The sequence below is a fragment of the Hylobates moloch genome, unplaced genomic scaffold (assembly GCF_009828535.3).
Source record: "Hylobates moloch isolate HMO894 unplaced genomic scaffold, HMol_V3 SCAFFOLD_17, whole genome shotgun sequence".
NCBI lineage: Eukaryota > Metazoa > Chordata > Mammalia > Primates > Hylobatidae > Hylobates > Hylobates moloch.
In genome coordinates this window covers 54,509,961-54,528,178 of record NW_026652292.1, presented here as the reverse complement: position 1 = coordinate 54,528,178, position 18,218 = coordinate 54,509,961, and the positions used below count along the sequence as shown (strand labels likewise).

General features: G+C 38.1%; 1 long non-coding RNA gene across 1 annotated transcript in view; it reads right to left on the bottom strand.

Annotated features, from left to right (window-relative positions):
- Positions 1–9,873, bottom strand: part of LOC131381755 (uncharacterized) — a 64,179-nt gene extending 54,306 nt beyond the window's left edge. Inside the window, exon 1 of the long non-coding RNA XR_009210674.1 lies at positions 9,842–9,873. This is a non-coding gene — a long non-coding RNA (uncharacterized LOC131381755). The remainder of the gene's footprint in view (positions 1–9,841) is intronic.
- Positions 9,874–18,218: the final 8,345 nt, after the last annotated feature.

Sequence of the window (18,218 nt, the reverse complement as noted above, 5' to 3'; positions counted from 1 at the left end):
AGGTCTCTTGCTATTTCCACCACATATGTGGTTACTTCCTTCACTGAAGCCTTGAATTTCTCAAAGTCATTCATGATGGTTGGAATCAACTTCTTCAAAACTCCTGTTAATGTTGATATTTTGACTTTCTCCCATAAATCATGAGTGTTCTTAATAAAATCTAGAATGATGAATCCTTTCCAGAAGATTTTTAATTTGATCAGAGGAATCACTCTCTGTGACAGGTATAGCCTCATGAAATGTATTTATGAAATAATAAGACTTGAAATTCAAACTTAATTCTTGATCTGACAGCTGCAGAATCAATGTTGTGTTAGCAGGCATGAGAACAACATTAATCTCCTTGCACAACTTCATCAGAGCTCTTGGGGAATTAGATACATAGTCAATAAGCAGGAATATTTGAAAGGAGCTTTTTTTTTTCTGTGCAGTAGGTTTCAAGGGTGGGTTTAAAATATTTAGTAAACTATGCTGTAAACAGATGTGTTGTTATCCTGGCTTTGTTGTTTCATTTATATAGCACAGGTAGAATAAATGTAAGGGTTCTAAAAAGCTGGGCACAATGGTGCATACCTCTAGTCCCAGCTACTCAAGAGGCTGAGATAGGAGGATTGCTTGAGCCCAGGAATTTGAGACCAGCCTGGACAACATAGGAAAACCTACCATTAAAAATAACAAATGAATGAATGAATGCATAAATAAATAAAAGGCCCTAGGATATTAGCAATAGTAAATGAGCACTGGCTTCATCTTGAAGTCTCCAACTGCATTATCCCCTAATAAATATGTCAGCCTTGTTAAACTTTTGAGGGTTTGAGGCCAGGCATTGACTTCTCTGTAGCAATAAAAGTCCTAGACGACATCTTTTGTCAAGAGAATGCTGTTACATCTGCATTGAAAATCTGTTGTTCAGTGCAGCCACCTTCATCCGTGATTTTAAATAGATCTACTAGCTTCAAAGTTGTCTTCTGTGGCTTCCTCACCTCTCTCAGCCTTCATAGAATTGAAGAGAGTTAGGGCTTTGCTCTGGGTTAGGCTTTGGCTTAAGGGAATGTTGTGGCTGGTTTAATCTTCTATCTACACCAATAAACTGTCTCCCTGCCAGCAATAAGGCTGTTGCATTTATTTGTCATTTGTGTATTCAGTGGAGTAGCATTTTTAATTTCCTTCAAGAACTCTTCCTTTGCATTTGCAGCTTGGCTAATTGTTTGGTACGAGAGGCCTAGGTTGCAGCCCATCTCAACTTTCAACATGCCTTCCTCACTCAGCTTAATCATTTCTAGCTTTTGATTTACAGCGAGAGAAGTGGGATTGTTCTCTCCACTTGAAAACTTAGAGGCCAGTGTAGAATTATTAATTAGCCTAATTTTAATATTGTTGTGCCTCAGAAAATAGCGAAGCCCAAGGAGAGGGGGAGAGATGAGAGAATGGCCTGTCAGTGGAGCAGTTAGAACGTACACAATATTTATGGATTTGTTGTCTTACATGGGTGTGGTTCGTGGTGCCTCCCTAAATAATTAAAATAGTATCATCAGAGATCAGTGATAACAGATATGATAATAATGAAAAAGTTTGAAACATCTGAGAATTACCAAAATGTGACACAGAGACATGAAGTGAGCACATGCTGTTGGAAAAAAAAAAAAAAAGGACAGTGATAGACTTGCTTGATGCAGGGTTGTCACAAACCTTCAATTTATAAAAACTGCAATATCTACAAAGCACAATAAAGCAAAGAGCATTGAAATGAGGTATGCCTTTACTGTGTGATTCTACTCATATAAGGTAGTTAAAATAGTCAAAATCATAGAAACCGAAGGTAGGATGTGGAATACCAGGAACAGGAGGGAGGGAGAAAGGGGATTTGCTCTTTAATGGGTATGGAGCTTTAGATTTGCAGGATGGAAAAGTTTTGGAAATCTGTTTTGCAAGAGTATCCATACACTCAACAACACTGCTCAACTGCACATTTAAAATGGTTAAGATGGTAAGTTTTATGACATATGTGTTTTACCACAGTAAAAAAATCTGCTCCATTCCACACAGACTAAGAAGTATTAATATTATAATGGAGGCTCTGGCTATAACCATATTGGTTCTAGGCCAAGATTGGCTGACCATATGCAAATGCTCTCTATAGTTTTGAATTAAATTTGGATAAGAAGGAGGAGTTTATTCTTGGATTTATATACTTAAATATAGCCTCAGGAGTCACCTCTTATTATGTGTTCTTCAATCAATTCTGAATTTTTTAAATTACTTAAACACATTGATTTAGATATCAGAGATCCAACGTTTTGCTTTACTCACAGGAGATGTTGAATTTTATAAATGCATACATAAAAAAGTTGAAAGACGTTTATTTTTTAAATTGACATTTTCTCATGTTGAAGTTGTGAAACAACTCAATAAAATCATTGTAAATCCTTAGGCTAAGGTGGAAACTTAAAATGCCCATGCTTAAAAAAACCTGAGGGAATCTAAGAATCAAGACCGCTCAGAAAAACAAGTAGACATAGAACTGAAAAATGTGCTTCACATTAAACATCTTACTCATAATGTTTTATTTTAAAAGAGAAACTGTGAGTGAATTAAAACAACTAAAGAATGATAAGCTGTTTAAATGGCAGGAAGCAGTTATCTCAGAAGAAAATTGATGAATTAGAGGATAGAAATTTTGGAAATTTAGAGAATGAACTTTAAGAGCCTGGATAGAAAAATAAAAAGGGGAGAAGAGGAAGCCAGGTCCAGATGTTCTTAAAGAACTTAAAAGAAAAGGAGAGAACTCTTCTAAGCATCACTGGATCGAAATGGGCGATGGGGCTCAACAAAGGCAAGGTCTTTAGAGACCTAACATTCACTCTACTAAATGAAATCGGGAACCAGAAAATTCTAAAGCAGTGCTTCACAATATTTTTCAGATTATGGCACATGATATTTTTGTAGCACATTCAGACAAATGGACAAAGCTTCTCATATCAGAGGTGACAAATCTAGGAACTCTAGTTACCTCTAACCTTTCCCATCTACCCCAATAGCTAAAGGGATCAAATCTAGGCTTTGTGCCATCCATTTCACCTTCTGATTGCCACAATTTCATCAGTTGTTTACAGAACATCTGAGTAGATTTATGAGGGAAGATGGGATAATTATCGCAAAACAAAGATTAATTAGTAAGTTCCAACTAGACACAGTTGTAGGTGAAGTACGTATTATAGGCGTGGCTGTGTGTATCACGCTCAGGACACCTATGGATTTAGGATTTTAAAGGAAAGTATAAATAAAATGAGGCATTCTCAAGTGGAGCCAGGGAGAATAATGATTTATAGATTCCAGACAAGGGAATGATGTTGCTGTGTGGACAGTTTTTTGTCTGGGTGGAGGCAAAGACGGGCAAGATTGTCAGAACAATGTTCTACATTTGGCAGGCCCAGAGTCATTGATTTTATATATTTCCCTGTAGGAAATAAAAGCTAGAGGCATATGGTAGGAAACAAAACATCTGAGCCAACAAGCAAAGGGTAAGTAAAAGAAACAAATTTTCAGATTCAACAGCAGCGTCAGCTCTCTCTTTGTTAAATCAAGAGACCAAATTAAGAAACAAACTTAACTATTAGATGCTTATGGGTCTACAGCAGAAAAGGAAGAGGGACACAGTCTAGGTAGAGAAAACATTAAGTATATCCCACAATGGAAAAAAAATCCATTATTTCCATAGAAATAAATCCATTAGGATTGAGAATGGATTTATTGAGAAAAATAACATCTTGAGAAATAAATGTCAAAAATATTGGTCTTAATTAGCCCCTAAGGGCACAGGCTTCTGAAACACCAGTAGAAGTCACAACAGTTGAAGCAGCTGGTGGGAATTTCCAGTTGTCATAGATATGTGTGCTATGAGAATCTTCTCTGAATGTCATGTTTCATAGGCCTATGTGATCCCATCACCACAATAACTGAGGCCAAGAACTCACACAAAGAAATGAATTTTCTACGGGGATAGAAGCCCCCTGAAACAAAGGTTTAAAGCGGGAATGAAAGTTAGGAGGTTTTGGACATTCAATTTTTAAAATGGCACCTTGAGTAAACAAGATGGTGGGATTCAGATCCTGGGATTCTGAAGCCTGGCTTCAGAAAATCCATCCAGCAGCTACCCACAGACAAGAACACCTTTGTAAAAATCCCAAAACCTGGAAATGAGACTAAGACACTGAGAAATGAGACTAAGCATGGACACCGTAGAAACTGAACATAAAAACAAAAACAAACAAGCAAAAAAACACAGATGAATAAAAGGAACAGCCTCACTTCAACTATATTGCCCCTTCTCCAAGTTGGCACTGCACCACACAGTGAGCATTCCCCGTGGTTTCTACACTGGGAAAAGAGAACCCAAGGCAGACATCTAACATTGCCTACATTCAGCGGCACTTCCTAGGATGCCCATTCCTGTCTCACATCAAAATAAATACTGGGGATAACAACAGGAATAGGCTGCCTGAGGTCAGCTAGAAACAAAGAAAAAGGTCAGGGCACAGAGAAACCATCATGCACATCTTTGTGGTAGCTCTAAGTTCCTGCCAGCAGGGGTGCCCTATCAAAAATATCAGTGAATGACATAGCCTAGTCACAAAACTCAGTTGGTTGCTCCAAGAAGCACAGTGAGGTCTACCTGGTTTGATTCTCTATTCAGCCAGCCACCCTGTCTACCCTCAGAAACCACCTCAAAGTTCCACCCAGGCTGGGAGATACCTGCCACTGCACACCACTGTGGAACAAAGGCATTGACCCTGCCCAACCCAGGAGTTCGAACAGTGACTTTATTCAACCTCAGAGCTTCCCTCAAGGCTCTGCCCAGGCAGGGAAGACCCCCACAGCTGTGAACTTCTGAAGAACATAGGCGCTGGCCCTGCCCAGCCCAGGAGTCCAATAAATGACTTGACCCAGCCTCAAGGCTCAGCCCGACACTCTGCCCAGACAGGAAGGCAAGCCTCAACTATGCCATTACTATGGAGCATAGACACCCATCCCAAGTTGCAACCCCACCTGACCTGGGAGTTCAGTCTGCAGTCCTTCCTAACTGAAGATTCGAAGCAACAGTACCATCTGGCCAGGTAATACAGCCTGTGACCCTGCTTGATCCAAGGCAATTCAAGTGCCCAGCCAGCAGCTCTGTCTTACTGCAGAGTTTAGCCATGGTCTCACTGGATAGCAGAGACAAGGAAGCAGCCCCATCTGACCTCAGAACAAAGGAAGTGGCTCAGTCTAACTAGAGAGCCTGACAGCAAGATCTGCCTGCCTGTGGCTTTTACCAAGTGGCTCATCTTTAATGCCAGACTAGACTAAATATGTTAGAATGACAATTATTAAAAAGTCAGGAAACGATAGATGTTGGCAAGGATGTGGAGAAACAGAGACACTTTTTTTTTTTTTTTTCCAAGACAGAGTCTCGCTCTGTCACCCAGGCTGGAGTGCAGTGGTGTGATCTTGGCTCACTGCAACCTCCGCCTCCTGGATTCAAGCAGTTCTCCTACCTCAGCCTGAGTAGTTGGGATTACAGGCATGCGCCACCACACCCAGCTAATGTGTGTGTGTGTGTGTGTGTGTGTGTGTGTGTGTGTATATATATATTTTTTTTTTTTTTTTTGAGGCGGAGTCTCGCTCTGTCACCCAGGCTGGAGTACAGTGGCGTGATCTCAGCTCAGTGCCACATTTTCTTTATCCAGTGTATCATTGATGGGCTTCTGGGTTGGTTCCAAGTGTTTGCTATTGTGAACAGTGCTGCAGTAAACATATGTGTGCATGTATCTTTACGGTAGAATGATTTATAATCCTTTGGGTATATACCCAGTAATGGGACTGCTGGATCAAATGGTATTTCTTGTTCTAGATCCTTGAGGAATCGTCACATTGTCTTCCACAATTTACACTCCCACCAACAGTGTAAGAGCATTCCTATTTCTCCACATCCTCTCCAGCCTCTCTTATTTTCTGACTTTTTAATGATTGCCATTCTAACTGGCATGAGATAGTATCTCATTGTGGTTTTGATTTACAGAATACAGAAACAGAAAACCAAACACAGCATGTTCCCACTCATAAGTGGGAGTTGAACAATGAGAACACATGGACACAGGGAGGAGAACAAGACACACTGGGGCCTGTTGGGGGATGGAGGTAAAGGGAGGGAGAGCGTTAGAACAAATGCCTAATGCATCCAGGGCCTAAAACCTAGATGATGGTGCAGCAAACTACCATGGCAAATGTATAACTATGTAACAAACCTACAAATTCTGCACATGTATCCCAGAACTTATAGTAAAATAAATAAATAAACATTAAATAGTTACCTTTATTCCTTGCCAAAGAACACCTGTGAAGGCTGGCAGAGGTAATCTATTTTCCTCAAATGTGCAGACACTAAGGCAAAGACCAGTGATTATGAAGAATCAGGGAATTATGACACCCCTTAAAGAAAACTAATAAAGCTCTAATCATGGACCTTAAATAAATAGAGACCTATAAAATGACTGATAAAAATTCAGAATAATTCTTTTAAATAAGTTCAGGGAACAACAAGAAAATACAAATAGAAAACAAAATAAAATCTGAAATTCAATGTATAAATAAAATGAGAAGTTTGACAAAGAATTAGAAACAATTGAAAAATATCCTAGAAATGGAAAGTACAGTGACAGAAATTAAAAAATTAATAAAAATCTTCAAAACACACTCAATCAAGAAGAAAGAATCAGTGAGCTCAATGACATTATATTTGAAATTATTCTGTCAGAGCAGCAAAAAGAAAAAAATGAGAAGAATAAAGAAAGCCTACAGGAATTATGGGACACCGTCAAAGAACTAACTTTAGCACAGTAGAAGTTTCAGAAAGGCTAGAGAGAGAAAAAAGACCAGAAAGCCTATTTAAAGAAATAATGGCTGAAATCTTCCCCAATCTGGGGAAAGATACCAACTTCCATGTGCAGGAAGTGCAGAGGTCTCCAAACAAATCAGACCCAAAGTGGAGTTCACCAAAACACATCATAATCAAGCTATCCATAATCAAAGAAAAAGAAAAAATTCTGAAATCAGCAAGTAAGAAGACACATTACATATAAGGGAGTTCTAATATGGCTATCAATATACTTCTCAGCAGAAGTCCAGCAGGCTTGGAGAGAATGAGATAATATATACAAAGTGGCAGAAGAATAAAAACTGTCAACCAATAATACTTTACCCTGATATCTTTGTGCTGCTGTAACAAAATACCTGAGAATGGGTAGTTTATAAAAACAGAAATTAATTTTCTCAAAAGATTAATGAAACAGACAGTTGTTTTAATAATAAAACAAAATTGACAAAACTTTGGCTAGGCTAATTCAGTAAAAATAGAGAAGACTCAAATGAATAAAATCAGAAATAAAAGATGATCTATTATAATTGACAGCACAGAAATACAAAGGATCGTAAGAAAATACTATAAGCAGTTATACACTAAAAAAACTGGATAACCTAGAAGAAATGGATAAATACCTAGAAACATATAACCTACCAAGACTAAATCATGAAGAAATAGACAATCTAAATAGACCAATAACCAGTAAGGAGATCGAGTTAGTAATAAAATGTTTCCTGTCAGAGAAAAGCTCAGGACTGGATGGCTTTTCTGGTTAATTATACCAAACATTTAAAGAAGAAATAATACCAGTTCTTCTCGAACTCTTTCTAAAAATTGAAAAAAAAGCAATACTTCCAAATTCATTTTACAAGTTCAGCACCCTCATACCAAAGTCAAAGCCACCTCAAGAAAAGAAAACTATAGGCCGATATCCCTGATGAATATAGATGCAAAATCCTCAAAATAATACTAGCAAACAAAATCCAAAAGCATATTAAAAAGATCATTTACCATGACCAAGTAGGATTTATCCCTGGGATACTAGGATCGTTTAACATACACAGATCTATAAAACACAAGAGAAACCTTTACAGAATTGGTCTGGGCAATACTTTCTTGGATATAACCTTAAAGACACAGGCAACAAAAGCAAAAATAGTCAAATGGAATCACATCAAACTAAAAATTTTCTACATAGCAAAGAAAATAATAAACAGAGTAAAAAGACAATCCATCGAGTGGGAGAATATATTTACAAACCACGTATTTGATAAGTAGTGAATATTCACATGTATAAAAACTGAGTCAACTCAATAGCAAGAAAACAAATATGTGATTTAAAAATGGGCAAATAACTTGAAAAGAAATTTCTCAAAAAAAGACATAAAAATGGCCAAAGCATTCAGGAAAAAAAGTGTTCAACGTCATTAATTATCAGATAAATGCAAATTAAAAACACAATGAGATATCACCTCACACCTTTTTAAAAAAGAAATAAATTCTGTCATTTGTGACAATATGGATAAACCTGAAGGATAATATCCTATGTGAAATAAGCCAGAAAGACTAATACTGCCTGATATGGCTTGGGGAATGGAGAGGCTGCACATAGTTACTTTCTTCCAAAAAGTAAAATATGGAAAGGGGAAATAGTGAAAAAAAAAAGGCCTGAAAAACATTACCCCAGCTACAAGACCAAGGTTACCATCAACGGTAATAAGTCACAATGATTTCATGTGCTCCTGATATGATGAGTGTAGAATTTTATCTCTGTGATCTTCCTCCACAAAACTCACAGCCCCGGGCTTACCATGAGAAAAACAACACACAAATCCCAATTGAAGGAAATTCTACAAAATATCTGACTGTTACTCCTCAAAACCTCAAAAGGTCATTAAAAACAAGGAAAATCTGAGGAAATGTTATAGCCCAGAGGAGCCTAAGGAGACATCATGACTAAATATGATGTCCTGGATGAAATTCTGGAACAAAAAAAAAGATAATAGGTAAAGGAAATCTGATGAAACTATGGGCTTTAGTTAATGTGTTGATATTGGTTCATAACTTGTGACAAGTGTTCTATAGTAATGTAAGATACTGACAATGGGAACACTGATGTAGGGTATATAGGAACTGTGTAATATCCTCAACTTTTCTGTAAATTTAAAACTATTCTAAAATAAAAACCATATTTTATCAAGTAAATATTCACTCAGTCTCTTTTTGTTGAAGGACAACTTCTAGTTCTAAGTCCTGAAGTAACCACACCTATTTCAGTGGAAGACATGGAGACTGCAACTGCTGCAAAAAGCTCAACTATCCCAAAGCATCAAGAATTTTCTATCATTGAATACTCAAGAATGAGAAATTGAGGATAGTTTTGTTCTATAATTTCACTGGACTTTGAACTCACAAGAATAAGAGTTCATAATGGCTTTGAACTTTCTTAGAACTTGAATTTCACTTAAATTTAGGGAATCTCTAGGCATTGGCATTTCATTGTTATTTTCATTTTTCATAGTCTCATTGCAGAACTGTGATGACTGATGTAGCCTGGGAATAACTTGGAATCAAAAGTACAATAGGGCGTGAATTCTTGGCTTTGATATAGAGTGACGTTGGATTTAGCATAATTAACGTGCAGTCATGCATCACAATAACAGGGATACATTCTGAGAAATGCATCATTAGGTGATTTTGTCATTGTGCAAACATTACAAAGCATACTTACACAAGCCTAGATAGTACAGCCTACTACAGCCTGATAGCTATATGGTATAGACTATTGCTCCTAGGCTTCAATCTGGTACCTCCTGTTACTCTACTGAATACTGTAGGTAACTGTAACACAAGGATAAGTATATTTGTGTCTAAACATAGAAAAGACACAATAAAAATACAATATAAAATATTTATAAATGGTACACCGTATAGGGCACTTACCATGACTGCAGGACTAAAAGTTGTTCCGGTGCGTTGGTGAGTCACGAGTAGAGAAGTTTTTATATTCTATTTTTCTACTGCATTAAAGAAAAGAGAGGTTTAAAAATCAGTTAAGTCACCACTTTTTAAAAAAACTCAATAGATATCTCTTTTCCTTCACCCACATATTTGATCCCCAACGAAGTTTTGCCAGCTTGGCTTGACATAAATAAATTATCTTAAATTGATACAGTTATTTCCAGTATTTCTGCCACTGCCCTAATAAAATTAATTATCATCTTTCCCTTGGAAATTGTATAGTCTCCAAACTGAACGTGTTAGTTTTTCTTGCTATACATGGAGTATTTGTGTGTGCAAAGCAATCTCAAAATCATGTTGAAGAGTTGGGGTCAGGAAGCCTTCCCAGAAAGTGATATTTCACATCAGTTTTGAAGGATCAACAGGATTTGGCCAGTCAGAAAATATATGAAAAATATTTCATGAAGAAAAATGTAAGCAAAGACTCACAGATAACAAGATATAATAAGGCAAGAGTAGCCAGGTAGAATCTCAAGGACTGTGCGGGTGGCGACCCATCTGGGATTATTAGAGAAGCATTGTAGGCAATGAAGAAATTTGATTTAAACTGGAAATACAATATGTTGAAGTCTGAATTATTCTAGCTATTATATTTTTCCCACACTGTTGGGAAATGATAAATAGAAAATTCCAACTTCAGTAAGATTGTGGTTATTTAGAAATGTAAGTTTCTTCACTTAGATTTGCCTCGTATTCTTTTGTTCTCAAATGCACAAACATTTCTCCTTCCTTTAATGAATCGCTAGCCCTTAAAAAGACAGAGGAACTGTATATACTTGAAGAGCAACCAACCTTTGATTCTCTACATATCAGCTTTTGAGAAGGGATAAGCGGATATTTTATCTACATTGGCTTTAACAGACTGTTCTTTGTAGTAAGTCACTTGAGAACAGTAATTTGGTACCACGGTAATGAAGAGGGAAAAGGTGGGGGGTGGGGGTGGAAAGCTTGACATTTCTTAACAGAAAAATGTCTTCCTAAATAACTAAAATATCAAAAGTGCCATAGTCTCTGACTATTGCTGGAATTCTTGGTGCATTTAACAAGTAAGTGCAAAGAGAGAACTAAGAAGTCCTCCTAGATCTGTGGTTTTCAAATGTCATAGATTTTGTTCCCCCACCCCCATCCACCCAGGGAACATTTGACGACATCTGGAGATATTCTCAGTTATCCAGGGGATGCTACTGGCATCTAGTAGGTAAAAGACAGAGATGCTGATAAACATACTGCAAGATAAAAGCAGCCTCTCATCACAAAGGATTATCCAGCACACGATAGTGTTACATTTCAGAATCTCTGTTCCAGATCACAACTTCCGTTTGCAGTTGGTGAATAAGATGCACAGAGACAGTGTGGAGACCAAAGTATCAACAGCAGGAGAGATGTGAGACTCCCTCCCTGCCTCACGTGCTCAACATTTTATGCCCCTAACAAGTCATGCAATCAAACTACTGGATCCAAACAGCAGAAAAGACATGGCTCTTACAAGAATCCTAGTGGTGCAGGAAATCAAGGATATCAATCAACATGATCATTAACTTCCTTTTATGGAGATGGTAAATCTCATTGCTTTTTCTTCATGGAAGAAAAAAAAATACGAAGAAAGAAAGTGTTCTGATTTTAGGAGCAAGATATAGTCAAGGTTTTTCTTAAATTAAGTTTCTCGCAAAAAGCCAAACAACTCTGAGAATATGGAGTTTTCTTCTGAGATATAAATAAAATTCATACGAGCCTTGGAGAATTTGAATCACCCACTCATTGGCACCTAAAATTTCACTTGGCCGAACAGCATCTGTAGTGTGTTTCTTAAAAACGCTAATCAGATCTTATCACTCCCTTACTTAAAACTTGCCAAGTAGCAAGTTATTGGAATCCCAATAAACCCCTGATTCTTTTATCAGTGCCCGCGGTACACTACTGAATCCAGGTCTTCTCGCCATTTTGACCTTATCTCCTTTCTACCTTAGCCTCAGAAGTTTGAACTTATTCTTCCCACTCAAGAAAATGCTATTTCCCCAGAGAATTTCATGTTTGGCTCCTTCTCATCATTCATTGAGACGCTGGCAAAAATGTCACCTCTTCAGAAAAAAGCATTACCATATTTAAGGAAAGCCACTCTTATGATGTATTATTGTACTTGTTTGTTAATTATCTTCATAATGCTAAGAAAATCTATAGTTATTTCATTTATGCATTGTTGACTTATTTTTTTCTCTTACTAGAATATAATTTCCAAGAGGGTAAAACTTCTTCTTGTCAAGTGCTATATTTCATGGCATTTATAACAGCCTGTGAAACTCAGTGGAACTCAACAGGTTTGGGAAGTGTGTGAATAAATTAATTCAATAACTGAGAAAAGGGGAAGAGACTTTAATGTGAGATCTCAGGGAGAAAAAAATTTTTTAAAAAATAAATAAGGGTCAGAATAAGTTGTATTTCCAGGAGCAAGAATAATCACCTGAAGGGTTAAGGATGATCTCATCAAGACAGATGTCCATAAGGAGTCAGTACTGAGACTGCAGTCTGACCCAAGCACTACTTAAATTTGAACAAAAAAACAGTGAAAATAATCTTACTGTTACATCAAGATCTCCTACAGTTCTGTAACTTTGGTTCTGTTACTGTCTGTAACTGACTTGGGTTCCTCCCTTGTGAACTGAAGTAACATAAATGCTTATCACAGGAATCGTTGTTAGGATTAAATTGGATGTCAAACATAAGAGTCTTATTCCAAAGCCAGGCACATAGAGTTCAATAACAGTAGTCATAATTATTAGTTAGTGATATGATTTATTAATGGTTTATTGCTGTCTTTCATTTAATTATTATCAATAACAAAGAAAAAATTGAAGAACCCATAAGGATTTGTTGTGGCTGTTTCAAAAATAGCAGAATAGAGAAAAGTTAGAGTCTGGCACAGTGCTCCAAGCAGAGCCCAAGTGGAATATAACACAGATGGAAGCGTTGATGATGATAGCAGGGAGGAAGCAGACAGGAGAAACCCTGAGGCTGTAGGAGGGAAGAGAGAGGAAGGAACATCATGCACCCCTGGAGGCTTCTTGCCCACAGGGGAGTAAAGAGCCTGGCCTAGAATTGTGAAGGGTGTGGATGAAAAAGGAGAGAAGATACTGAATTTGAGAAACTTTGCAGGGAAAACAATAACCAAAATTTGGATCTAGCTTTATTTTTAAGACCGAAAAAATAAGTGACTAAAAGATGAAGTTAAACACACTGCAAAGGTTTTAAATATAAAAGTATTTTGTTTTTTCTAGTTCTTTCTTGAACTTTTCAATTTATTGATACACTTGTATCTTCAGATCACAAGTGTTTTCTCTATCTCTTCATTGTAGCTTTCCTTCTCTCCTCCCCATAACTTTTCCCTTCATTCCATCCCTTTCTATTTGTAGATTTTTCAGGTTTTGTTTTGTTTTGTTTTGTTGGTTTATTCTTTGTCTCTTTGACATTTTGAATATGTTCTCAGATGGTGATATAGTTTGGTTCTGTGTCCCCACCCAAATCTCATATTTAATTGTAGCTTCCGTAATTCCCACATGTTCTGGAAAGGACCCAGTGGGAGATAATTGAATCACAGGGGAGATTGGTTTTGGTTCTGTTACTGTCTGTAACTGACTTGGGTTCCTCCTTTGTGAACTGTAGAGAGGGGCACTGTTGTAAAGATATCCAAAAATGTGGAAGTGACTTTGGAACTGGGTAACAGGCAGAGGTTGGAATATTTTGAAGGGCTCAGAAGAAGGCAGGAAAATATGGGAGAGTTTGGAACTTCCTAGAGACTTGTTGAATGGCTTTGGTCAAAATGCTGATAATGATATGGACAGTAGAATTCAGGCTTCAGTGGTCTCACATGGAGATGAAGAACTTGTTGGGAACTGGAGTAAAGGTGACTCTTGCTATGTTTTAGCAAAGAGACTCACAGCATTTTGTCCCTGGCCTAGAAATTTGTGGAACTTAAAACTTGAGGAAGATGATTTAGGATATCTGGTAAAAGAAATTTCTAAGCAGCAAAGTATTCCAGAGGTGACTTTGGTGATATTAAAACTATTCAGTTTTAAAAGGGAAACAGAGCATAAAAGTTTGGAAAATTTGCAGCTAAACAAACAAACAAAAAACATTTCTGAGGAGAAATTCAAGCCAGCTGCAGAAATTTGCATAAGTAATGAGAAGCCAAATGTTAGTTGCCAAGACAATGGGGAAAATGTCTCCAGGGCATGTCAGAGACCTTTGAGGCAGGCCCTCTCATCACAGGTCCAGAGGCATAGGAGGGAAAAATGGTTTCATGGGCAGGGCTCAGGGTCCCCCTGCTGTGTGCAGCTTAGGGACTTGGTGTCTTGTGTCCAAGCCACTCTAACTATGACTAAAAAGGGCCAAAGTACAGCTTGGGTTGTGCTCCAGAGGGTACAACCCCCAAGCCTTGGCACTTTCCAAGTGGTATTGAAACTGTGGGTGATAGGAAGTCAAGAATTAATGTTTGGGAACCTATGCCTAGATTTCAGAGGATGTATGGAAACGTCTGGTGCCCAGGCAGAAGTTTGCTAAAGGAAGGGTGACCTCATGGAGAATCCCTGCTAGGGCAGTGCAAAAGGGAAATGTGGGGTTGAAGCCTCCACACAGAGTCCCCACTGGGTCACTGCCTAGTGGAGCTGTGAGAAGAGGGCCACCATCCTTCAGACCCCAGAGTGGTAGATCCACCAACAGCTTGCACCATATACCTGGAAAAGCCACAGACACTCAACACCAGCCCATGAAAGCAGCTGGGAGGGAGGATGTACCCTGAAAAGTCACAGAGGTGGAGCTGTCCAAGACCATGGGAACCCACCTCTTACATCAGTGAACCCTGGAGGTGAAACATGGAGTCAAAGGAGATCATTTTGGAGCTTTAAGATTTGGCTGCCCTGTTGGATTTTGGACTTGCATGGCATCTGTAGCCCCTTTGTTTTGGTAAATTTCTTCCATTTGGAATCGCTGTATTTACCCAATGTCTGTACCCATATTGTATCTAGGAAGTAATCACTTGCTTTTGATTTTACAGGCTCATAGGCAGAAGGGACTTGCCTTGTCTCAGATGAGACTTTGGATTGTGCACTTTTGAGTTAATCCTTAAATGAGTGAAGACTTCGGGGCACTGTTGGGAAGGCATGATTGGTTTTGAAATATGAGGACATGAGATGCGGGAGGTGCCGGGGATGGAATAATATGGTTTGGCCCTGTGTTCCCACCCAAATCTCATCTTAAATTATAGCTCCCATAATTCCCACATGTTGTGGGAGGGACCCAGTGGGAGATAATTGAATCATGGGAGTGGTTTCCCCCATACTGTTCTCATGACAGTGAATGGGTCTCATGAGATCTGATGGTTTTATATTTTTCACTTTCACTTCTCTCTCATTCTCTCTTGTCTGCCGCCATGTAAGGTGTGCTTTTCACCTTCCACCATGATCGTGAGGCCTCCCCAGCTACGTGGAACTGTGAGTCAATTAAACCTCTTTTTCTTTATAAATTACTCAGTCTCTGGTATGTCTTTATCAGCAGTGTGAAAATGAACTAACACAGATGGTCTCCATGGGGAGTTACCAAAGTCAGAGCCACATTCCCATTCTAATGCCTTTCTAACAGCACTTCTTTTAATTTTTCTTTTTTAAAAAATATTTTTCTTCAACTTTTAAGTTCAGTGGTACACGTTCAGGATATGCAGGTTTTTACATGGGTAAATTTGTGCCATGGTGATTTGCTACACAGATCAACCCATCACTTGGTATTATGCCCAACACCATTAGCTATCCTTCCTGATGCTCTCCCTCCACCTACCCCTTTCCCTGACAGGCTCAGTGTGTGTTGTTCCCCTCCCTGTGTCCATGTGTTCTCATTGTTCAGATCCCACTTATAAGTGAGAACATGTAGTGTTTGGTTTTCTGTTCCTGTGTCAGTTTGCTAAGGATAATGGCTTCCAGCTTCCTCCATGTCCATGCAAAGGACATGATCTCATTGCTTTTTATGGCTGCATAATATTCCATGGTGTATATGTAGAACATTTTCTTTATCCAGTCTGTCATTGATGGGAATTTGGGTTGACTCCATGTCTTTACTATTGTGAATGAATAGTGCTGCACTGAATGAAACATGTGCATGTATCTATTTTTTTTTTTTTGAAACAGAATCTCACTCTATTGGCCAGGCCGGTGTGCAGTGGCATGATCTCAGCTCATTGCATCCTCCATCTCCCAGGCTCAAGCAATTCTGCCTCAGCCCCCCGAGTAACTGGGATTACAGGCATGTGCCACCATGCCTGGCTAATTTTTGTATTTCTAGTAAAGATGGGGTTTCATCCATCACCATCCAGGCTGGTCCCGATCTCAGGTAATCCACCTGCCTCAGTTTCCCAAAGTGCTGGGACTACAGGCATGAGCCATGATGCCTGGCCCACGTATCTTTACAATAGAATAATTTATATTCCTTTGGGCATATACCCAGTAATGGGATTGCTTAGTCAAATGGTATTTCTGCCTCCAGATCTTTGAGGAATAGCCACACTCTCTTTCACAATGGTTGAACTAATTTACACTCCCAACAACAGTATAAAAACATTCCTTTTTATCTGAAACCTCACCAGCATCTGTTGTTTTTTGACTTTTTAATAATCACCATTCTGACTGGCATGAGATGGTATCTCATTGTTGTTTTAATTTGCGTTTCTTTAATGATCAGTGATGTTGAACTTCTTTTCATATGTTTGTTGTCAACATGTATGTCTTCTTTCGAGCAGTATCTGCTCATATCCTTTGCCCACTTTTTAATGTTTTTTTTTTTTTCTTGTAAATTTGTTTAAGTTCCTTGTGGACTGGATATTAGACTTTTGTCAGATAAACAGATTGCAAAAAATTTCTCCCACTCTGTAGGTTGTCAGTTTACTCTCAGGATAGTTTCTTTTGCTGTGCAGAAGCTTTTTAGTTTAATTAGATTCCATTTGTCAATTTTTGCTTTTGCTACAATTGCTTTTGGCGTTTTCATCATGAAATCTTTGCCCATGTCCTGAGTGGTTTTGCCTAGAATTCCTTCTAGGATTTTTGTAGTTCTGTGTGTTACATTTAAGTATTTAATCTATCTTGAGTTACTTTTTGTATAAGGTGTAAGGAAGGGGTCAAGTTTCAATTTTCTGCACATGGCTAGCCACTTCTCCTAGCACCATTTATTAAATAGGGACTCCTTTCTCCATTGCTTGTTTTTGTGAAGTTTGTTAAAGATCAGATATCTGGTTGTAGGTCTGTGGTCTTATTTCTGAGTTCTCTATTCTGTTCCATTGTTCTAGGTGTCTGTTTTTGTACCGTACCATGCTGTTTTGGTTACTGTAGCCCTGTAGTATAGTTTGAAGTCAGGAATTATGCCTCCAGCTTTGTTCTTTTTGGTTAGGATTTTCTTGGCTACTCAGGCTCTTTTTTTGCTTCCATATGTGTTTTTAAATAGTTTCTTCTAATTCTGTGAAGAATGTCAATGGTAGTTTAATGGGAATAGCATTGAATCAATAAAGTACTTTGGGCAGTATGGCCATTTTCACAATACTGATTCTTTTTATCCATGAGTATGGAATGTTTTTCCACTTGTTTGTGTGCTCTCTGATTTCCTTGACCAGTGGTTTGTAGTTCTTTTTGAAGAGGTCCTTCACTTCCCTTGTTAGCTGTATTCCTAGATATTTCTTTATTTTTGTAGCAATTGTGAATGGGAATTCGGTCATGATTTGGCTCTCTGCTTGCCTGTTGTTGATGTATAGGAATGCTAGTGATTTTTGCACATTGATTTTGTTTCCTGAGATTTTGCTGAGGTTGCTTATTAGCTTAAGAAGTAAGATACTTCTAACATCAGCTTCACGGATCCTTATGATTAAAATAACTAATCCTCATTTGCTTCAAAATAATCATGAGACTGCAAGTATCTCCCACCAGGTTGTAAATAAGTTGAAAGCAAGAACTTGTGGTGTTTGCTTTCCATCCCCAGTGCTAAGTATCCTGTCTAGCATATTGCCAGTGTCTAATAAATGAATATGTTAATACTACGTAAATAAGTAGTATTTGTTTATTTTCAAAATAATATCTACTAATGAACCCAATACATTGGTAGAAATAAGGGACAGAACAATGATGTTATGGTCTACCTATGTGATATATCCCCTTCCTATGACCTTCTAGCTCTCCAGTGAAGGTTCTGAGCTGATGAAATGCCTAGGCAGATTTTTTTTAGAAGCAAGTGAGAGAGCTAACAAGTGGAGATCCCACTGACATTTCCATTACTG